Genomic DNA, 16,023 nt, shown 5'->3' with positions numbered 1-16,023 from the left:
AGAAAAATATTTCCCTTATCCTTTTTCTCACTGTCATATCTCGTCTCCTATTGGTCGAAATCTCTCTAATATTTTTTTGTCAATTAAAGCTATATAATAAATAATATTAAACACAGATGAAACACGGACCACTGATTTCCATCTCCTCCGCTAATTAGATAATTAAGGCATGATCGACACTCGGATGATACGATCTTACTTCCATTCGAGCCTGATTGAAGATCCAAGGGGCCTAATAGTTGATCCAACGGTCCGAAAAGCTCCGATTTCAAGATAAATGGTCCCGATCACTCTGGACCAAGCATAGAAGAGAATCATTCACTCAATGAGCTTAATTTTGAGAAAGGAGCTGTATTTTTCCAAGACTAAGGGTCATCAATATCTACAGAACAGAATAGAGAAAGAGATATCGGCATGACAGTTGTCACCGGCAACTTTATGCAAGGTTTCGGTGCATGGATGTTCGAACTTGGAGCCCAAGATAACAGAAAACGAACTTTGGAAAAGACAGAAAAGTAACGATTGGACCCAAATATCCTTATATTTTTAGGGGTGCAAGTGTGCAACTTGGGCAGGAGCTACAGAAAAATAACTCATATAACTCATAAAATACTAATGACACCCTTTTAAACTTTGAATAATGATATGGAGACAGATTTGGAGACCTAGAGTGGAACCGAACTAATAGCCTCTTCACAAGTGCAAACTTGGCTCCTTGCTTTTTGGCTCTTTTTTCCCTTAAATGGCAAAATTACCCCTCCCATGCCATGTGACATGTTGGGATTTGTTCGGTTCCACTCTGGGTCTCCAAATCGGTCTCCATAGCCGCACTCACTAACTTTCTTTGATTTAATTTAGGCTATTGGTATTCACACTAACCCATGTTTTGATAATTGCACACACACAGCTTGACTAGCTAACTTTCTTTGATTTAATTTAGGCTATTGGTATTCGCACCAATCCATATTTTGATAATTGCACACACACAGCTTGTCTTATCTCTTTCAATTGATTTATGAGAACTTTAAAAATTGTTAACAGCTTTTTAAATAATAAAAGACAAGGTGGGTTCGTGCAAATAACAAAACATGGTAGTGCCAATATCAGTGCCGATAATTTAATGAGAAATAATTTTTCAAGGAGGTAGCTTAAAAAGATTGAAGAATTGACTCTCTCTCTATCTCTCTCTCTCTCTCTCTCTCTCATGCATGTTCTTTACCGCGTTGATACGTAAATACACCATCTCTTTGCATTTTCTTTTGCTTTTCTCTTCTCTGACGCTTTCTTTACTAAAATCTATGGAAACTTCATTTGTCCTTCCCAGCATCTTTTCTTCTCTTCCCTTGCATTGCTTTAAAGACAGCATTTTCTCCTTTTTTCAACAAATTGAACTTTCATCCGCTTGATTAGCTCCCAAAGCTTGAAAATTGCCCAACTATTCTGCTTGATCAAGGTATTTTCTTTTTTCCCTTTCTGTTTTAGTATTGAAGGAAATTAACAAATCTGAGTGCTAGTTTTCTTGGTGAGAAGTTGGTAATATAATTTTTCTTTCAGCTTAGATTTAGTGTTTTCTTGGGTAGGAATCGAAGGATCGGATTTTAGCTTCGATAATTAGATTTTGGGGGGCTTTCTGATTAGAAATGCGCGTTATTTTTTAAGTAATTAGAGGCTTTTTTTTCTATTAAGAAGCAAAAGGGTGGAAGATTGTTATCAGCTCAAGTTCCTCTTCTGACTGAAATTTTGTTTCTCTATCTGGGTCACTGAAATAGAAGATTAAAAAGGGATTTTTCTAGACTTCAGAGGTTTTCTTTGCTTTCTAATTAGAAGTGCCATGTTTTTTAAGTAATTAGAGTTTTCTTTGCTTTTTTTTCTACTAAGAACCATGAGGGTGGAAGATTGTTATCAGCTCAAGTTCTTCTTTCTAACTGAAATTTCTTTATCTAGGTCACTGAAACAGAGGATTAAAGAAGGATTTTGGGAGACTCAGAGGTTTTCTTTGCTTTCTGATTATCAAGGTGAAAGGAGAGAGGGTTTCTCTGTTTTAGAATTTGCTTTGATGGGGGCGCAACACAGCAAAAGCACACTTGATAGAGACGTTCTTAGCTCATATGAATCAGCTTGCCAGCTTGACCCGGACTTACATACCTTCGACACCGCTCTTCAGGCCCGCACTAACCACGTTATCAAAACTCTCGCTGTTGGTGTTGAGGTTCAATCACTTTCCTTTGATTCCTTGAAAGATGTCACAGGTTGCCTTCTAGAGATGAATCAGGAAGTTGTGAAAATAATTCTAAATTGCAAGGAAGATATTTGGAATAACAAAGAGCTCTTAGAATTTGTGGAACAGTACTTTGAGAATAGCTTACAAACCCTTGATTTCTATACTGCTTTAGAGAAATGCCTAAAGCGAGCTCGTGATAGCGAATTTATCATACAGATTGCTCTCCAACAGTTCGAAGAGGAAGATGGATTTGGTGGGAAGAAGTATTCAAAAACGATAGAGGAATTGAAGAATTTTAAGGCGGCTGGTGACCCATTGAGTTCTTTCAGGCCTTTCAATCCGTATACAATCAGCATTTATCAATGCTAGAGAAGTTGAAAATTCGTAAGAGCAAGCTTGATAAGAAGCTGAAATACTTGAAGGTGTGGAGGAAGGTTTCGAGCATTATATTCGCGGCAGCTTTTGCCTCTGTTATGATCTGCTCGGCCGTGGCTGCCGCAATGGCGGCCCCACATGTCGTTAATGCATTGGTGGCTGCCATGTCAACCGCTGTTAGTCCGGTGGGGACATGGATTGACTCACTTTGGAAGGATTATGAGGTTGCACTAAAAGGGCAGAAGGGGATAGTTAGTGCAATGCAGGTGGGAACTTTTGTTGCAATTAAGGACTTGGATAGCATTCGGGTTCTTGTCGATCAATTGGAGATCAAGATTGAGTCACTATTGCAGAATGCCAAATTTGCACTTAGAGAAGAAGATGCAGTGAAATTTGGGATCGAGGAGATCAAGAAGAAGCTAGAGTTGTTTACGAGGAGTATTAAAGATTTGGGTGATCAAGCTGATAGGTGTAGCAGGGATATACGGATGGCGAGGACCGTGGTGTTGCAGAGAATTATCAGATAATCAGAGTGAATTTGAGAGACTTATTGGTATGCTATGTCGATACTCTTATTACATTGGTGGGTTTTATTTGATTCTTGAGCTATTTATACCATGCAAAGATCACTTACTGTGTAACTTGAATCCATTGCTTTGGTATCCCTCACATTATGAAGAATAATAGAAAGATTAGACATGTTTAGCTCTACCATGATGGATCCATTGTTTTCAATTTTTATCATTTCTTTATGTACACAAAGAAAGTGGGAGAAATGATTCTCATTTTGTTCTAATTAATGTTCATCTACTTCCATTATGAAGAATAATAGCAGATTAGACATGCTTTGGTCTGTACCTAGATAAATCCATTGTTCAACTTTTAGCGTTCCTTTATGGACACAGAAAGTGGCAGAAGCTTCCTAGACATTTAAAGTCTTCCAAACATACTTTTATTCATTTGTTTTTTAATGAGTATTACAAAATGGATTTTGGCTATTTCATGAGTGAAGACTTTGCTCCTAGTCTTAGTAACATGATTTGATTTGTTATGATATGCTATTTCCGTCTTTCCTATAGCTTACCATTAGGTATTCCATCCATGATTTCTGTGGAGTGACACTATCACTAAAATTTTAGAAGAAAGAAGAAACATTATTGAATGGTGGAGAAATGGAATAGTTCTTTTCTTTCTTTTCTATTCTGTCTGTTTTTTTTTTTTTTTTTTTTTTTTGAGAAATGGAATGGTTCTCAACTTAATTTTTTTCTTTACTTTGCTTAGATAAAACAATGTATGCCAAGTTTGTTTTGTCATACAACTAACAAGTTGTTTAAACTTTTCCTTACTGTTTCTGGTTAATAGCCCACTCCCATAGTGGTTGTTCTTTCTTCCTTGAGTGAGATCCCTTTGAAGCTTGGTAGCATGACTTGAAGATCATAGAGATGTTTGGTCTTCTTACACGTGTTCCCAGTCTATTAGGAGCTTGAAATGTTATATTAGATTAAAAATTGCTGCAATTTGTTACAATAGAAAACTGAAAACCATATTCATTGGAAACTTCTTAATTGGATGGGAAGCTCGCTTTGGAAGCTATGTTTTTCTTGCTTTCCAAAATTAAGGGAAGCATGCTTCCCACACGCTCCCCCTATGGGTTTCCTCTTAATTAAAGCTTGTTCTCCTTTGAGTCGGAAAAGAATTTGACTCTGTTTTTTGTAAGAGAGTCCTCTTGGAAGAGGAACTGACTTACAAAAATGATCTTAACTCTATTTTTGTAAGAGAGCCCTCCTAGAAGAGGAACTGACTTACAAAAATGATCTTAACTCTATTTCTGTAAGAGAGCCCTCCTGGAAGAGGAACTGACTTACAAAAATGATCTTAACTCGATTTTTGTAAGAGAGTCCTCCTAGAAGAGGAACTGACTTACAAAAGAAGAGCCGAATTCATTAAAAATCTATCCTCAGGAGATTCATAAGATGACTCAAGGGAGTTCCTCTTCCAGAAGGACTATCTTACAAAAAACAGAGTCAAGATCTTTTCAGACTCAGGGGAGTCCCTCTTCCAGGAGGACCCCTTATAAATGAAGAGTCGAAACCATAAGAAATCTTTCCTTCGTGAGATTCATAAGATGTCTCAAGGGAGTTTCTCTTCTGGGAGGATCCTTTACAAAAGAAGAGTCAAGATATTTCTGACTCAAGGGAGTTCCTCTTCCGCGAGTACTCTCACACAAAAGAGTCGAATTTACAATCTCAATTATTAAAGGAAATTCCTCATCCGAGGGTATCATTTTACAAAAAAAAAATAATAATAATAATATATATATATATATATATATATATATATATATATATATGAGGAAAGTGTCTCTAGTCTCTCCCCTAGATAAGCTTATCTACTCCTCCCTTTAAAAAAACACAGTGGCCCCACGCTGTTTGGATGATCCAAAGCATTCATTTGATAGGTCCTAACATAGATAGGGTGTGCCCAAAAAATCAGCACCAAAGGGTCATCCTAGAACTTCATTTTGTGGTGCCTTGTGGTACCCAGAATGGACGCATATAAACGTCCACGTTTATATGCGTCCATTTTGGACACGGTGTGCCCAACAAAATGAAGTTCTAGGATAACCCTTTGGTGCTGATTTTTTGGGCACACCCTATCTATGTTAGGACCTATCAAATGAATGCTTTGGATCATCCAAACAGCGTGGGCCCGCTGTGTTTTTTTAAAGGGAGGAGTAGATAAGCTTATCTAGGAGAGAGACTAGAGACACTTTCCTCGATATATATATATATATATATATATATATATATATATATATATGAGGAGACTAGAGACACTTTCCTCGATATATATATATATATATATATATATATATATATATATATATATATATATATATATATATGAGGAAAAGGATTGTGAGCTTGAGCGTTGGAACCTCATGGTGAGCTTGAGCTCTCAAACCAATGAGGCCCACATTGTTAGGATGATCCAAAGCATTCACTAGAAAGGGCCTTACATAGATAGGATGTGTACAAAAAATCAGCTCCATAGGATCATCCTAACCCATCCATTTGTGGAGGTCAAAATGGACAGACCACAAATCTGCCCATTTTTGCCCTCCACTTTTGGAGGGGTTAGGATGATTCAATGGAGCTGATTTTTGGTACACACCCTATCTATGATAGAGCCTTGCAAATGAATGGTTTGGATCCTCACAGAAATTGTGGGACCCATGTGAATGGACTCAAGCGCACCATTTGGTTCCAACGCTCAAGCGCACGAACATATTCCTCTATATATATATATAAATATATATATATATATATTCTCTATGAAGCTCCTCTTTGGGGGGATGGATAATCAAAATTTATATTTAGATAGGAAACCTCATGATGAATAATCAGAGATGTTTTCAGTATTTTGAGAAGTGTAAATTATGACCATTAGAGCTGAAAGTCTATGTCTCCACCAAATTTAATAAAGTAGCTTCTAGCAAGAGGGAAATTTGATCTCAATGCATTTTGTGTGTGATTCTCTATTTATGTATTTGAAATTTGCTGCGAACAAATTTTTGGCACGCCTGGTGAGACTTGAACACAATTGGTTGATTAAAATCATAATCTATCTCTCCTCCAGGAGATCCACTAGATGACCCAAGGGAGTTCCTCTTCCGGGAGGATCTCTTATAAAAAAAACAGAGTCAATCTTTTCCAACTCAAGGGAGTTCCTCTTCTGGGAGGACCTCTTACAAAAGAAAAGTTGAAACCATCAAAATCGTATCTATGGCAAACACGTTGGCTGCTGAGTGCACTTCACTGATGTTGCACGACATATACTGATGACCAAGTCCAAGTGTTCAACCTATTCCAGACCACAACATTGGTGCCTCTAGTAGCCAACCCACTCTTAATAGTGCCAAGCCTGAGAGTGAGAGGACCGGCACTGAGCATTTTCATTTTACCTTTTTATCTTACATTTCCTTGGTTTTAAGAATAAGCATAATGTATGGCCATTTTTAATAAAATTGAGTTCAACATAGCTATGCTTCCTAGATAGGTGGTTATTATTTCCTAAGAGTGTTTTCTCTACATGAATAAAACAAGTGAAACTAATGTTTTTTCATTAAGAAAAAACATGTGAAACTATAAATCCCTAAAACTTGTAATTCTAATCATATATGATTTCTTCTTTCCTACTTTTAATCTTTACATATCGTAAGCTTTCCTCCCTAACCTTCTATAACCTTACTCTTTCTATACACTTCTTGTTTCCTTCTGATGAGGCTTAGTACATGTTTCAAGTTGACTTTCAATGATGCTTGTCACATGTTTCCTCTTTATTTTTCTTTAGATCTTTTTACTTACCACATTTTCTTTCTTCTAAATCCCTCGCTTCCCGCTTCCACTTCTCGCACTTGCTTCCCACTCTGGCTGCTACGGTGAAAACCCATATTCGAGTCAATGTTGGTGGCAACACGAGGAGATACCTACCAACTAGGCTTGTCCTCTTGATTGCACACTTTAGGAACTAGACAAGCTTTGTAATGATTTGTTCCCACTCAGTGAGGCGTTAAATTTGTACCGTAGTTGGGCATGCTACGGAATCAAATTTTTCAATGAAGAAGTCGGTGTTTCATTTCATGTTCGATTGGAAGTCAGTTGTAACACTCAATAAATAGTGGTGGAAGTCTTAGAAATCACAATCCTGGGAGTATTGGTTCTGCCTTCAAGAGTTATTTTAATTAACTGGAAACCAAGTTTTGGTTCAGAGCATGTAGGCTATCACTAATGTTGAATTCCCCATAAGTTTAATGACCCTTATTGGGCTGCTCTCTGACAATGAGATAGTTGATATACTTCTGGAAATGGGATCCACAATTTCACCTTATGATGATTTATTAAGAACCCCTTGCTCAAGTAATCCGGACTAATTTTCTCTCATTCAACACCAATTAGGTTTCAGACCTGATTCAAGGGACTTCTCTACCACCAGTTCCTCCAAAGTTCGGCCAGAGCATTAGTGTGGATGCTAATGGCTGCTCATTTTTACTCACACTAACATTTCTACAAATGTTCACTGTGCCATTTACTGAGATCAATCCTAGTATTCGGCTTCTCACGGTGCCAGTTACTGGGGTTCAATTAATATTCAACAACGCAGGATATTGTTGCTCACTGAGTCCTTACCTATGTTTGGATTTGGATCCAACGTTCAGTTACAAAAGAGGCAAGTCCAATATAGGTATTAACTTTCTCACTAAACAAAGGTTTCCCATTTCGCTAACTCAATTAAACCAAGACTTGGAACCTAAATCACTTCGATATTTTTTGGGTCTTTTTCACGAGGAGTTTTCCAGACTTAGGGAACTAGTGGTGGCATCCATGCAAATCCCAACTGACACCAACCAACTCCAATCGATTCTCTACAGAAAACCAAAGAAGGTATCTAATTCATGGCTACCGCCCAGACCTGATCAAGAGCCGGTTTCCATGAGCATCAAACATAGTTTTAACATTGTTAGAAATAGAGTTAGGGATAGAGGAATGAAGAGGATGGAGAGTCTCTACTAGGGAGGTCCTCATGTAAATGATGTATATATAGGCTCAAATAGGGTATTCAATGTAAAATGACTACTATACCCCTAAGACTACAAGTAATACCTAAACTACGGTTACATGTTATTCAACAAACACAAACTAAAACTAAGATGTGTCGAATGCGATGTCATTTACAACTTAGACCAACTCCACTAGATTTACATAGTTTATTTAGGCATAGGATATGTAGCAGTAGTGACTGAAATGTTTTTTTTTCCTATTTCAATATAACTATGAAGATCAACTAAATGCCCAGAACTGGACTGAAGTGCTTCCTATATGGAAATCACAGCATTGGATTGCTCATAATGCATTAGAGCTGATTATATCAATGGAGAATTCAGGTGTGCAGTAAATTGAATTATCAATCACAATTCAACCACAATAGAAACTAAAAGGATATCATTCGATTGATTGATTCATTTGAAATTAGATGATAACAACACAAATTCAGGAGAGAACTCTATCGTGGGGACAATAGAATTTAAACTAAATTCACAAAACGAACGTCCTGCCTACAACAAGAGAAAGATAAAGAGGATTCAGGGTATACACTCGACACCTACTCCTGATCTCCTGAACAAAGGGTTCTTGCTAATCACAGCAGCAAGCTCCTCTTCAATTCATTTTCTTCTTCTTCCTTCCAATTAATTTTGTGTAAATAAAGTCCCCTAACATGAAAAAAAAAACCCTACTTATCCTACCGCTAGCTAACACAAAGGACAAGAATGCCCCTCATATGGGTTATTATATACACAAACACATGCCTATCAAATGGAAATGGTAAAAGAGATAGCCATTCACCATGAAATCGCCCATATACTTTGGCCGGGACCCAACTATGGTAGAAACTTATTCGCAGGACATTGCAGATGAAAAATTAATTAGTGAGGATAGAAGTAGGGGTTGGAGTTTCGTAGGACAGTAAGTCGTGACCATCCCAGACGGGGGACCTCATCCAATCTACAACCCGGCCAACAAATGGTGGGTAGGGCGCTTGAATATGTAATAACGAATTAGTTTTTTTCCCCTTACACAAGATGTGCTTGAGTGGTTTATGTTTTCATGCAAGTATCGCCACGGAAGCACCCCTTCTCTACTTCAACTTCGTGCCGCCACCACCCACAAGGTTTCATGTGAAGCCTCTCCTCAATGATTAGTCACCTGTTAGTTTAGTCTCTGTAACTGATTTTTGGATCACAAAACCAGCAAATTTATGGGTTATTTCAGCCACACGAATTCAACGACCTTTCTCCATGTTCAGCTGATCCAAAGTAGCCCATCTCTTCTTAGACTAGTCCCTATTTTGTAGCCGGTTTCCAACCTTTAAGTCAAATTCCAGCCTTGCTGTAGACCGAGAGCCACATGAGAATAAAACTAATTCTCAGCGGCTTTCCTTTCCAGAAGCCTAGAGAAAATCGCAAATGAGAACCCTTCTTCTCAGTCCTATACCTAAGTCAATCCCCCCTGAGAAATGCGAAAACACAGCCCCTTTTCTTACATAACTATAGCAATTAAACACCACATTTCATCAGTTACCCGTAACCACCTCCTCCTTTTCCTTCCTCAGCTGACCCCCAACAACCCTCTGCCTTACTCTTCTAACTAAAATCACCTTTATTTTCACCTAAAACAGCTACCATAAGCACCTTTCTTCAGCCTATCTTACATGCTTCCATCAGCCATTAGAACCGCCCATCCAAGCTGCCCAACTAATGCAGCGGATCAAACGTGGAATCGTACCCGAAGCGTACGATCCGAACGAAAATCACAGCCGAAGTGTACGATCCGAAATAGGTCCTAGAATCCACTAGGGAAGAAGAAGAATCCTAGAATCCACTATGAAGTAGAGAGATAAAGAGAGTAACTTTGATATTATTCCATTGATTGATTGATTATAACTCACATATTACAACATTTATATAATAGAAAAGCAATTTCTAAAGAAGTAAACTTCTCTTAAAAGAAAAGCCTATAATCTACCGCACAAAGAAAGCAACAATAAGAATACTAATCCTACCTACTAAAAATAAATCCCTACAAAAAGAAAGAAAAGATACAAATCCTATTGAAAAGAAACTTACTAATCCTAGTGTCCTACGTCAGTCCCTCCCACTTGAATGAAACTTGCCCTCGAGTTTAAATAAAAATGAAAAGAACAGACTTAGACTCATTGCGAAATAGATCTCTGATGATGAGTAGCTCGCTTCAACTTCAAATTGCATTCATTTCCATTTGATCAAGTATTTCCATCGTCCTAGTAATTTGACATGTGTTGGCCGGTGGCAGCAGTTGATTCGATTAGAAATCAGGCCCTCGATAAAATCTTTTATCTGAGGTACTAGAGGCGGAATGTATCCTTCACTTTGCTTGGTGTGAAGGATGTTGTCATAGAGATTTCTCCAGGCCTTCTAAATGACTTTGGCGGCATATTTTGTGCACGAGTGTGGACCCCGATCCGAGAGAGGCGGGGGGACGTGCCCCCCTCGCGAGTCTCGGGATCATCCACGTGAAGGAGAGCTCCGCCAAGGAACTCTCGAAAGAGTGCCCCTCACAGCATGAGCGGCGATGTGAAGTGAGATACCTCTCGATTCGGGGACTAGCCCGGATTCGAGACGCACCTTAAACAAAGAAAGAGTCGCCATCCAAGGAAGTGGGCCCTGGATCCCATGCTGTGCTCTGTCGCAACAGATAACCAGAGATACAAAGGGTCCGTGCCTGATGACGAATGGGGAAGGGGTTAGGCGCCCCCAATTCGCCCAAGTGCAAGCACCTGGTCTCTTATGCCATTTATTATTAACTTTGAAGAGTTTTGGGCAAAAATCATGTGAAATGGGAACCATCATCCCCGAGATAACGTCTATCTAAGCATGCATGACCCGGGGATGGGCAAAGAAAGTGAACATCCAAATCCTAACTCATCGCATCTAATCCTAACTCATCACATCTAAGAAAGCAATAAACAATCGCATGCATAGCTACAGCTAAACAGATAATGACAGATATAATGAGATAAGGAAAGCAAATATCTAAGTTTAGACAGATAATCAAGCTAAGACGAATGGATAAACGCTATAGCTAAGCAATCAAAGCAGTAAGGTAAACACACTAGCATGCGAGCCTATGCAAGAGATAAGACTAAGAAAATGGCAATCGATCGCACGCTAGAAGAACAAACAAACTAGAATGCATAAGAAATATAAGATAAGCGCACAGCAAGCTAAAAGGTGTAAGAAAAGAAAGAAATCGGAAAATCAACGGCACGTGAGAACCAAAATGCCAGGGGAAAGAAGATGGAACACACGATAGGCTCAGAGGGCGATTCAAAAGGAATCAAGCCCAGCGATCCTAATCTGCTGAAGATCGGACAAGTCTCGCGATCGTCATAACCTATCGTTGGGCTCAGCGAGGGCAATCCCTGTAAAGGGGCCACGCTACGTCATCGCCCGTCCCAAAACCCGATAAAACATCAGAAAACCGATGGAAACCGAAAATCACGATGAAAACCGAAAATGGAATGAAAAGAGGGCTCCGAGTGACCGGGCAATCACCATCCTTGCCCATTTTTGCTTTTGTTTTGAAATGTTTGAAAATATTTATTAAAAATGTTTTACTGAACTTGGGTGGCGAAAAGATGAGAAATATTTGTAAAATGGTGATTTAAAAAAATGGTGTAAAAAGATGGTGTAAAAAGATGGTGAAAATAGTGTAAAAAAGAAATGGTGACTGAACTCAGGATGCCAGCAGCACGCCTGAGCTGCCTACGTACCCCTCAGCTAGGGATCAAGCCATCCGTAGTTCGGACTGGCAAGGTGAGAAATATTTACAAAAATGGTGACGAAAAGAGTGGAAAAAATAATGGTGTGACTGCACTCAGGATGCCAGCAGCACGCCTGAGCTGCCTACGTACCCCTCAGCTAGGGATCAAGCCATCCGTAGTTCGGAAGGAAAGGTGAGAAATATTTACAAAAATGGTGACTGCACTCAGGATGCCAGCAGCACGCCTGAGCTGCCTACGTACCCCTCAGCTAGGGATCAAGCCATCCGTAGTTCGGAAGGATTTCCTAACTACTCCTAATGACTCGAGTTTTTGGGATTTTTGATTTTTCAGATGTTTTTGATTTTTCGACACAAGAGGATACGACCCTATCATCACAAGGGGAGGACAGACTCCTGGTATCCCGCAAAGGTTGGACAGCATCCTATGCTTTGCGGGGGGAAATGAACAGAATAACAACTCTGCAAGGGTTGGACAGCATCCTATACCTTGCAGGAGCGGACAAAATCACATGACTTGATGAGAGGGTGGACAGAATCCTAACCCCTATGATGATAGGACAGACCCCTGAAAGACTGAAGGACTGACTCCTATGCTGAAGACTGACTTTCACAGACCCATGAAAGACTGAAGGACTGACTCCTATGCTGAAGACTGACTCTGAAAGATGGAAGGACGGAATCCTAAATTTTATGAAGGGATAGGACAGAATCCTAAACTCTACAGGGGTAGGACAGACACCTAAACCCTAGGATGGTAAGACTGACTCCTAAACTCTCTAGGACTGACTCTAAAGAGGAAGAAATCCCTTAACCTGCGAAAACTCTAAGGCAGGAAGGGAGGGGGTTTAGATAAATCCTAAGACGGAGACCAAATGAGGGCTTGGAATGAGTATCGACTCCAATGATGAGGGAAGTGAACTTACGCAAGGAGATAATGAATCAGGCTTCACAAAATTTGAAACAATAAATGAAACAGCATTAAACCCATCACAATCGTATTTACAAGTTCCCAATATGACCTAATGGCATTATTAGGATCCAATTACAGTTCACCAAAATAACCAAGCTAAATAAAACCAGAATCGACTTCGAACAATCACATATGCAATGCAACATTAGAAAGACAAAAAGAATATAAATAAATAAATAAATAAACATAAAAGTAAATAAATGGATGAGATATTTGAGTTACCTAAGCGAAGAGCAGATGGCGGGCAACGAAATGGGGAGATGGGGCCTCGGTGGATGAAACGGGGTTGGTCGGAGTCGGAGTGTCCGGAAAGCGGAGCTCGAGCTCCCCTTTCGGAAAATGCTCTTTTTTTTATCATATTTTTATTTTTTTATTTTTATTTTGTATATATATATAAAAAAAAACGACAACCCTTCTTCTCTCCCTCTCTTTCTCTCTCTTCTTCTCCCTTCCTCTCTCTTCTCTCTGTGTCTGTGTCTGTGATTTTTTTTTGTTTTTGTTTAGAAAATGGCAGATGGAGGCCAAGGGGGAGGGGCGGCTGGAGAGAGAGAGGGTGGGCTGGCCGGAGTGAGGGTGAGCTTGCCGGATTCCGGCGAGGTTTCCGGAGAAGGAGGCCGGCGCTCGGGAGTTACAGATGATGGGTTTTGAAGAAAAGGGTGGTGGCTAGTGGTGATGATCGGCGTAAATGGAGGTGGCGGTGGATGGGGGAGCTTGCTGGTGGTGGGGGTTGCAGAGAATGGAGAGGATGGAGGAGGATGGTGGAGGTGGGTTCGGTTTTTTTGTTTTGAAATGGGTTTCGGTTTTTTTGGGGTGTAGAGGAAGGGGTTTTGGTTTTGGGTTTAGAGGGAGGTGAGGGTGGAGATGGGGGGGATTTTCGAAGGGTTGGGTGGTGGTGGAGGTTGGGTCTTGGCAGTGGGTTTCTCTCCTCCTCTCTTTTTTTTTTCTCTTTTTTTTCTTCTCCTGGTTTTTCCTTTTCTCTCTGGTTTTTTTCCCCTCTCTCTCGTTCTCCCTTCTGCTGTTTTTTCCACTGCGAGAGAGAAGAAGACTGGGGAGGCTCTCATGACTCATCATGAGAGAGGATGATGAGTTTTTTTTTGTCCCCCTCTTGTCCCCCCCCATTTCCCATTTTTTTGCAAAATAATAAATAAAAAAATAAAAAATAATTTTCAAATGGCATTGGATGCCATGCGAAAACCAAAACCACTCATTACGCCCACTTTAAAAACAAAGAAAATGATGACTGTCCTTATTCTCTCTTTGACCACAAAAGCGGGTCCCACACAGGCGGGTCCCACACAGGCGGGGTCCCACACCAGCGGGTCCCACACCAGCGGGTCCCACACAAACGGGTCCCACACAAGCGGGCCCCACATTCTCTTTTGCTTGGATTAATTCCATTCATTTTCCGCCTGACCTCGAAATTTCATTTGAATACGCGGGTTTAGGGCCCTGTCAAAATGGGGTGTCTACAGATGCCCCTCTTTGGCAAAGTGTGCTTGTCGCACGAAAGCCAAAGCCGAGCAGACAACACATTTTGACTGGCCCAAGATTTCGAACGGGAGTGATGCAAGGGGGTGACGAGATGGATCGACGAGACAAATTCTCATCGAGAGGGAATGATAAGATGGATTGACGAGACAGATTCTCGAAAAGGAAACTGAGATGGACTCTCAAGGGATAGTGAGATAGACTTTCACAAATTGCAGAATGGAATGATTAGACAGCATCTAATGAAGCCACTCAGGGATTTGGAGATTGTAAAGCGGAATGATTAGACAGCATCATGATCAAACCGAAATTGGGATCTGAGAAGACAGCATCTTGACAGATGAATATAGCGGAATGATTAGACAGCATCATGATCAAACCTGAATCGGGATCTGAAAAGACAGCATCTTGACAGATGAACACAGCGGAATGATTAGACAGCATCATGATCAAACCGAAATTGAGATCTGAGAAGACAACATCTTGACAGATGAACACAGCGGAATGATTAGACAGCATCATGATCAAACCGAAATTGAGATCTGAGAAGACAACATCTTGACAGATGAACCACGCGGAATGGGTGCTCTCAGGGAGACTTTAGTGAGGTGCTCTCAGGGAGACTTTGGTTGGGTGCTCTCAGGGAGACTTTAGTTGGGTGCTTTCAGGGAGACTTTAGTGAGGTGCTCTCAGGGAGACTTTGGTTGGGTGCTCTCAGGGAGACTTTAGTTGGATGCCACAGGGGACTTACACGGATGGGATGCCTCAGGGGTCTTACACAGATGATGCCTCAGGGGTCTTACACAGAAGGGATGCCTCAGGGGTCTTACACAGAAGGGATGCCTCAAGGGTCTTACACGGATGATGCCTCAGGGGTCTTACACAGAAGGGATGCCTCAGGGGTCTTACACGGATAGGATACCTCAGGGGTCTTACACGGATAGGATGCCTCAGGGGTCTTACACAGATGAGATGCCTCAGGGGTCTTACACGGATGATGCCTCAGGGGTCTTACACAGATGGGATGCCTCAGGGGTCTTACACGGATAGGATGCCTCAGGGGTCTTACACATATGATGCCTCAGGGGTCTTACACGGATGGGATGCCTCAGGGGTCTTACACAGATGGGATGCCTCAGGGGTCTTACACAGAAGGGATGCCTCAGGGGTCTTACACAGAAGGGATGCCTCAGGGGTCTTACACGGATGATGCCTCAGGGGTCTTACACAGATGATGCCTCAGGGGTCTTACACAGAAGGGATGCCTCAGGGGTCTTACACAGATGATGCCTCAGGGGTCTTACACAGATGGGATGCCTCAGGGGTCTTACACAGATGGGATGCCTCAGGGGTCTTACACAGATGGGATGCCTCAGGGGTCTTACACAGATGATGCCTCAGGGGTCTTACACAGATGGGATGCCTCAGGGGTCTTACACGGATAGGATGCCTCAGGGGTCTTACACGGATGATGCCTCAGGGGTCTTACACGGATAGGATGCCTCAGGGGTCTTACACAGAAGGGATGCCTCAGGGGACTTTGGAATGGATGGATATTTCTTTTGATTTTGATTGATTGATTTATTGAT

At 40.8% G+C, this 16,023-nt stretch overlaps 1 pseudogene; it reads left to right on the top strand.

Annotated features, from left to right (window-relative positions):
- The first annotated feature begins 1,929 nt into the window (after positions 1-1,929).
- LOC143851819 (UPF0496 protein 1-like) lies at positions 1,930-3,308 on the top strand (annotated as a pseudogene).
- The last annotated feature ends 12,715 nt before the right edge of the window (positions 3,309-16,023 follow it).

The sequence above is a fragment of the Tasmannia lanceolata genome, unplaced genomic scaffold, assembly GCF_043159265.1.
Source record: "Tasmannia lanceolata isolate RefF3 unplaced genomic scaffold, GAP_Taslan_0.1 ptg000018l, whole genome shotgun sequence".
In the NCBI taxonomy this organism is placed as follows: domain Eukaryota; kingdom Viridiplantae; phylum Streptophyta; class Magnoliopsida; order Canellales; family Winteraceae; genus Tasmannia; species Tasmannia lanceolata.
The sequence above is the reverse complement of the archived record's forward strand: the minus strand, read 5'-3'. Positions and strand labels throughout refer to the sequence as shown.